The sequence below is a fragment of the Mesitornis unicolor genome, unplaced genomic scaffold (genome assembly GCF_000695765.1).
Source record: "Mesitornis unicolor isolate BGI_N332 unplaced genomic scaffold, ASM69576v1 scaffold11304, whole genome shotgun sequence".
NCBI lineage: Eukaryota > Metazoa > Chordata > Aves > Mesitornithiformes > Mesitornithidae > Mesitornis > Mesitornis unicolor.
In genome coordinates, this window is record NW_010182098.1 from 45,974 (window position 1) to 53,392 (window position 7,419).

General features: G+C 43.6%; 1 pseudogene; it reads right to left on the bottom strand.

The window, feature by feature from the left end:
- The window catches only part of LOC104539984, a 10,208-nt pseudogene extending 8,971 nt beyond the window's left edge, over nucleotides 1-1,237 (bottom strand).
- Nucleotides 1,238-7,419: the final 6,182 nt, after the last annotated feature.

Genomic DNA, 7,419 nt, shown 5'->3' on the forward strand with positions numbered 1-7,419 from the left:
TATTTCAAGCAAGGGGAGTTGATCAGGATCCTTGTTCATTACTTAGGTTCTGGGTTTCCCCATTTAACAAATAAACACCCTACCCAGCCCTCCAAATCGGTCCATTTAAAGCAAAAGCAAGAAGCAGACTGTCACTCCAGGATGCTTCCCTCCACACTCTGCCTTACTCTACAGCACCCTCCCTCTGAGGCTCCCTCAGAGGCTATGAAATCAAGATCTTATGACCCACGGACAGCTGCATCGTTACTTTTCCCACCAGCTCACAGAGCACCATTTCTGTCATTAAAGGGCCTGTCTTTATCTGCTCTCACTTAATCCACAGCTCTGTGCTGTTTCCCCATCTCCCCATCCCACGGTACTTGCCATGTGGACTGCACTACATATTGCTCCTGAGAACCAATTTGGGCTCTGAGATGAATCCCCATGGGGACCTTCTGTCCACCACTTCCTTGCTTCTTTCTGAGATTCCTGTTGAGAACCACAGGCTGGCATTAGATTATGGCAATCATTACCAACAGAAGCTTTAAGTGTTGCTGTTGTAATCGCATCACCATTGCAGTGGGCGAATGGCGCATTGGGAAGAAAGCAGGAGAGCTGGACTGGGGGAGCAAGGCTCACCTTTCTTTTCGGGAGAGCGCAGGCTCTGTACTCAACACCAGCAAATTTGAGCAAATGGCAAGAACCAACTCCTGTGGCTTCTTCCTTACTCTGTGTAGTCTCAGACAGAAATGCTGATGGAGTAGGGCACTGCTCCCACTGAGTGTGAGTGGGAGATGGGCCCTAGGCCAGAACAAGCAAACTGTAATATCTCAAACAGGTGTGATGCTTGGGTGCCTGAACAAGGTGCAAGATATGGGATTTGAGGTGTTTTTCAAGAGGCTGTAGAAGCCTCTCCTCATGTTTGGGAGCCTCAGCAGCTTTGGAAATTGGGAATAGCGTTGCCTTTAGGGGTACAGGCAGTGCCATAGCAGGAACATCACTGCAGCTCAGGTGTGCTGACCGCTAGAATCCAAAATTCACTGCAGTAAACTCAAATAGGCCTGGAGGAGGATTTCTGAGCAAGGTTTTCCACAGCTTTGGTATGAGTTTGTTGCACATCTCAGAGCTGCACGGAGCTGGTACGCAGCACCAGCTGCCCCAGGGGGGACCCACACACCTCCCATCCCTGCACTGGTGCCTCCAGAGACCTTTCCAGGGGCAGACCCCGGGGAGCACCGATGGTCTGCTCCATGGCCATGGGGTCTGGTGGGCACCTTCCACTGCGGTCTGCTGGAAAAAAGCAAGCTTGTCGTACATAGGTACATATAGCTGCACAGGACTTTTAGAAAGGCTTCCAGACCTAACTCAGGACACTTCTGTCAGTCTTTGAATCAAAAAAGTTGTTCAGCTCTTTAAAGCAGCAAGTTTCAAGTTTGGCTTAAATATGCATTATGTATTTTATCAGTCATGTACAATACATATAAATTAATTTGTATTTACTTTGAATATATATATGTATACATATAAAGCTATATATAACTGTGTAATTGCCATTCTAAAGACCAATTTCTATAAAGCAGTGAAATAGGCATCATGTGGTTGTCTCATATTATTATAACAAAGTTTTTCCAGATTTTAGGAGGCGAGCAGGGAAAGGAGTAGGAAGGAAGAGAGAAACTGCATGCGAACATTTTTGTTCGGGGGGACTGAAGGCATTTAAGGGACCTTTACAAAAATCACATTTAAGAGACCTCTCGTTCATCTTGCGAATAGTACAACAACAGCTTGCAGGAAATTATAATTATCTCCTACTACCACTTGCTGGTACCCTATAAAATATTCTTTTAAAATATCTAATGCGTTGAGGTGTGTCAAGTAGCTTTTTCACCACATGATGTGTGATAAACAGGATATCTCTCGTAATCAGAAATCTAAAGCATGCAGAATGTAAAGATTAAAAGAGCAGTGTTTTTCTTTAAATGAATGTAATCAATGCGCTTATTAGTTTGCTGCGGCAGAAGGAGGGAGTGGGTGGGTGTTTCAGAGTTGGCACATGTCTATTTGGCAACAGTGAATAGCCTGAGTGTTTATAGAGAGAGCTCTGTGGAATCCCTAGATTCTGCAGATTTCCTTACCAATTTTGTCTCGGATAATTAAGGATTTTAAATAATAAAAGAAAAAAAGTTAAAGAGGAAGTACAAGCTCCAGCTGGATCAAATAAAAAATAAAATTAAAAAAATTAAAAAGAAGGGTTTTTAAATTCTCAGTATTGCCTTAAAACTAAAAAATCAGCACTAAAGCACAATTTGGCTCTTAAAAGTAACTATGGAAAACTGACACCTGCTTCCTCAACAAATCCACTCCCTGGATGCATCCAGAGATGTATCTTCTTAAACTAGTGATTAAAAAAGGTTGCTACAGCTGTTGGACCTACAAGACACAGCCTGTAAACAGGTCAGGGTGGAGCTGGAGCCTTTCTGGTCCCAGGACAACCTTGGCTTAGGCACAGAATCACAGAATCATTAAGGTTGGAAGAGACCTCTAAGATCATCAAGTCCAACCGCCAGACTAACACCCCCATGCCCACTAAACCATGTCCTGAAGTGTCACATCCACATGCTTCTTGAACACCTCCTGGCATGGTGACTCCATCACCTCTCTGGGCAGCCTATTCCAGTGTTTGACCACTCTTTCAGTAAATAGAGTTTTCCTAATATCCAGCCTAAACCTTCCCTAGCACAACTTGAGGCCATTTCCTCTTGTCCTGTCACTGGTTACATAGAAGAAGAGACCAACACCCACCTCTCTACAACCTTCTTTCAGGTAGCTGTAGAGAGCAATAACGTCTCCCTTCAGTCTCCTCCAAACTAAAAAATCCCACAACAAACAAATTTCTGAGTACAACAAACTGCCTGTAGCATTACTGCCTCTTCCATGCACACGAGGCTCCTGGAGAAGCCAGTGTGGCTGGCGCCGCACTGACAGCACAAGGATAAGAAAAATATCACAGCAATGACCAAAGCAGTGGTGATTCATTGTACCTCTCCAGCATTGCTAATGGTTGCAGGAACTAAAGGTCTCACCAACTCTCCTGCTTCGCCTTTTCTCCTTTCCACAGCCCAGAACAGACTCTCATCCTAGAAACATTATTCTGTTTCATCTACAATTCCTAAAAGCCCTAGACAAGTTTTGACCATCAACTAAAATTTGTGTAGCTGTATCAAGTTCAAAAAGCCCCAAAAGCCTGCTGAGCTGAGCCCTTGGAGGGCTGGTGGCCAACTTGGAGCAGGTAAGGAGCCAGCACTGCTGTTCTCCAAGAGCAGCATCCCCAGTGCTATTGGACATGAGGCCTTGCCTCAGGACACAGCAGATGGCAGCAGCTGTAAGGATGGACAGACAAGGTCAGAATGCCAGGCATTAGCACTCTCTTATTTGGATTCTGAAAGCTTGGACACCATCAGAAAGATCAAGAGCAAAATAGACACCCAATAGCAGTCCCACTGTTCCATATTCCTGCAGCCTGTGATCAAGTGGGGCAGCAATTTCTCTGTAGTCACATACAAGCTCTGGAAAGGAGCAGGGGCTGAACAATTTCCCCTCATGTCCTAGCCCAGCACCACAAGAACTTCTTCTTAATTGCAGCATTATTCTGAATTGTTCCAGTCTTTATAGCTATGTGTTTAATACCTGGGTGTATATGTGTGTGTGTGTGTGTGTGTGTATATATGCATACACACATGTATGCATATAATACATTGATCACATATTGCTATATCATTAATAAAGTCTGGTTGACCAGAATTTGTTTCCTACTCTTACCATGACTAAGATACTCTTTGGCAATCTATTACTTTGCCAGTTACATGAAATTAAAACACAAAACATAAAACCCAGCAGTAATTCAGAATGATAATTCTGGAGAAAAATCTATATATTGTAGAGACGATATATCTGGGCATTTTTCTAGTCAGTGGCTAAAGGAGTTAGATAAAATAGTATTCGGGGGGAAAAAGAGCCACTTCCATACACCCAATGTTCAACACCAGTTTAAAGTAATCTTTCTTTAAGGTCATTGCACTGAGCCCTCTCGCTGTTTACAGGTATACCATCACCTGGGAAAACACCAGTAGGGATCCAGTGAGGGACCTCCAAAAGGCATGGCAAAGCTTGCAGCTCTCTCAAGGTGCTCAGCATTTAATCATAGCATTACAGAATCATTTAGGTTGGAAAAGACCTTTAAGATCATTGAGTCCAAATGTAGCTGTAGTAAAGCTTTGCTGAAAGGGGTAGTTACAGCTCCAGAGGCTTTGCCAGCTTTAGGAGACTCACCAGACCTTCCTGGCCACAAACCTCTCTACACGGGACACTTCTATCTCATGGGAGGGAGAGGGAGAAGGGATGAACCTCCCCGTTCACTCTCTCCTGGACTGGCAAATCTGAAGAAGCCATGGCAGGAGTGTAACCCATAAAAAACACTGTGCCATATGCATTGATGGGATTTCACAGAGGATAAACGCCAGATCTTAAATCCTTAAAAGCATAAGGACCTGATGTAAAGGGCCATGAAGTCCACAGGATTTCCACTGACTTCAGATCAGGTCCTGAGTGCACCACACAGCAGGATATTATCCTTAGGCAGGAGCAGAGCAAATGTCAGCTGGAAGAGTCAGGCTGAGGAAAGAGGCATTTGCTCGGCCTGAGCTGTGAGGTACAGCCACAGCCCCATCCCACATCCTTTCTCCATACACATAGTATCTGGATAGAACATTTTAAATCGCATCCTTCAAAGCACTTTCCCAACTATTCAGCTTTGGCAGTGACCATTTTCTCACGCGATGTTGATTACCCCTGCCATTTCCATGCTTGCCTGTTATAAATAATGGCCGCACACAGCGCTGTGTAGGTGGAGCACATTAATGTCGATACCACTCTGGGATGGGGGCATGTTAAGCTGTTTCTATGGGAAGGTCCCTCCCCCTTCTTATTTTGATTTTTCTGCTGCTATACTTGATGACTAGCAATAAAAAATGGGTAAACAGAGATCCAAGGGAAATGAAACTACATCTGCGAAACATTCAGAGCCAAAATACACAAGGTGGATAATTTGCATGTTGCATGTAAAAAGTAGTTACGCAGCTTTCTTCCTACTCTTTACATCTCCATAAAACATAATAATGGATTTCTAATTATACATCCAAATAACAGGCAAGCTGCAAGATGCTGGGAGAAAATTGGAAAGGGGGAAAGAAACGAACCAAAGGTACAGATGTAACGAGGGCAGTGACATTTCTATAAAGATGCTTTAATGGTTGCTAAGTAGTCATTTTGAAACAGAAATTTTTTAAGTGTCCTAACAGGAGTTTTCATTTTCAGACAATTTGCTATGCAGTTAAGTGATGTCAGACTACAAGCTGTAATCTACTACAATGACCAAAGAGGAGCTGTTTTCACACCCATTAAAATACATAATTGATTCCTAAATTGGCTTTCTACAAAAGAAACCAATCAGATTTATGCCAAATTCAGGAAGTGCATGAAGTCTTGACTTTTTATGAGAAACATCTGATAAACTTTACACTAAAGTAAAGCATTATATTTGTAAACTATAAGCTCCTTAAGGTAAAAACAAATTCACAGTGGATTATGAAACACAGCCAGTGCCTTCTTTTTATTGGTAAATGACAGAATTTGAATTGGCCGTGTTGCTGTGGATGGGACACATCCTCTGCCCATGCAAAAAAATTCCCTGGGTGAAGCCCTTCCCTACCTCTGTCCTGCCTACCTAAGGGCAGCCCAGCTGCCTGCTTCCTCCTTGTCCATTGGCCAGGGTGTTGGTAGGGGGGATCTAGGACCCCATCCCTCAGGAATGAAGGCTGACATCTCAAATGGTTGAAGTGCCAGGCACATCACTGCATCAGTCAGTGCCACAGCTCCCACATTGAGCAATGATTAAGTGCCTGAGCTGGATTCTTTACTAGGACCTTCCCAGCCTTCGGCAGCCCACAGGGCTGGCTTAGTGCTCTAGCAAGTTGACCTTAACTCTCTGCTACTGCTCTAAGCTGTTCTGCCTCCTACCTAGTTTTAGTTTCATACCCTGGCATATCCCTATGGGGCAGCTGTTTTGTACATGCTCCTGGTCTGAAGCATCTTATGAGTAGTAATGTGTAAGCTTCATACACTAAGCCCATCAATATCAGCTCCATCAGCGTATCTGATGCAATCAGCTGTCCCTGATGAGTTAAAGCAGAGATTACCCAGTAATATTTCTGTTACAGAAACAAAGCAGCAAATGTTTTTCTAATGAAATTTTCTAAGTGTCATTTTCCTTTCTCATTTTGCCCTAGTCAAATAAAATCATTAAGTGTTCTTCACTACCTGAGTACAAATGAATCCTTCAGCCTTGGGAGGAGGAGAGTAATCTGCCTGTTTGCTTAACCTTTGAAATTAAATGGAGTTCAGATCAATGGTGGGAGGGGTGGTGGTGGTGTTTAGATCCCAAAGTGACTTTTTCATAAAGAAAGAAATCCTATGAGGGAAGCTGACTGTTAAACCTGTATGTCCCAACAGTTCTCCCAGCTGATGCAATAGCTACCAGAGAGCCGTTTTAGGTGAAATATAGAGGCCTGTGGCCTTGGCTCAAAAACACCCGAGCGATATCAGCACTCATGTCAAGGTCTCACTAAAGAAAAACTTTCTAGTTCTTAGGAATTTAATTGCAGCTGGGTGAGGAGAAAAACAAATTCCTCTCTAAGCGTGAGCTTACACTAAATAACAGGGGCAAACAAGGAGTAGCCTTTGCTTTAGCACTGCTGGGGTCCATTCCCACCATGACTTGACAGCCACAGTGAGATCTTTCAGAGTCTCATTTCCCTCTTGCAGCAAAACACGCCAGCACCAAGCCTGGCACTGGAACACACCGCCACAGCAGATGCTGGTGTGGATTATCCTCAGCCATTCCCAAAGTTACTCGCTAAGATGGAGGTGTCTAACTCGGGTTGGGTGTGAAAGGTGGCATGCAGCAGGAAGCTGGGAGATCCTGATAACCCAGCTGCCCTATGATTTCATACATTGTGTAAGTCTGCACTTGCCTTCTTTTTACAACAAAGCTCAATATGCATGTTGTGTGGTGGTTTTGCGTAAGAGCCCTCAGTGGGGATTTTGCTGGCTAACCTCACACTTGCAGAGACAGATATGCAATGCTCAGCCCAAGCGTGAAAAGTGGTATATGGGATAAAGTCACAAGGTACTTTACAAAGCAATGACCTCTTCTTCCTCTGATATGCAGTGTATAACAATATTCTTATAATTTTATTCCTGACAATGAATAATCCATATCGCCTTTGCTATGCACAATTTTTTCCTCTTACACCTCTGTGACATTATACAAACACAAGTTTAAACATTAAAAAAATACTGTTGATACCTCCACAAGCTAAAAAG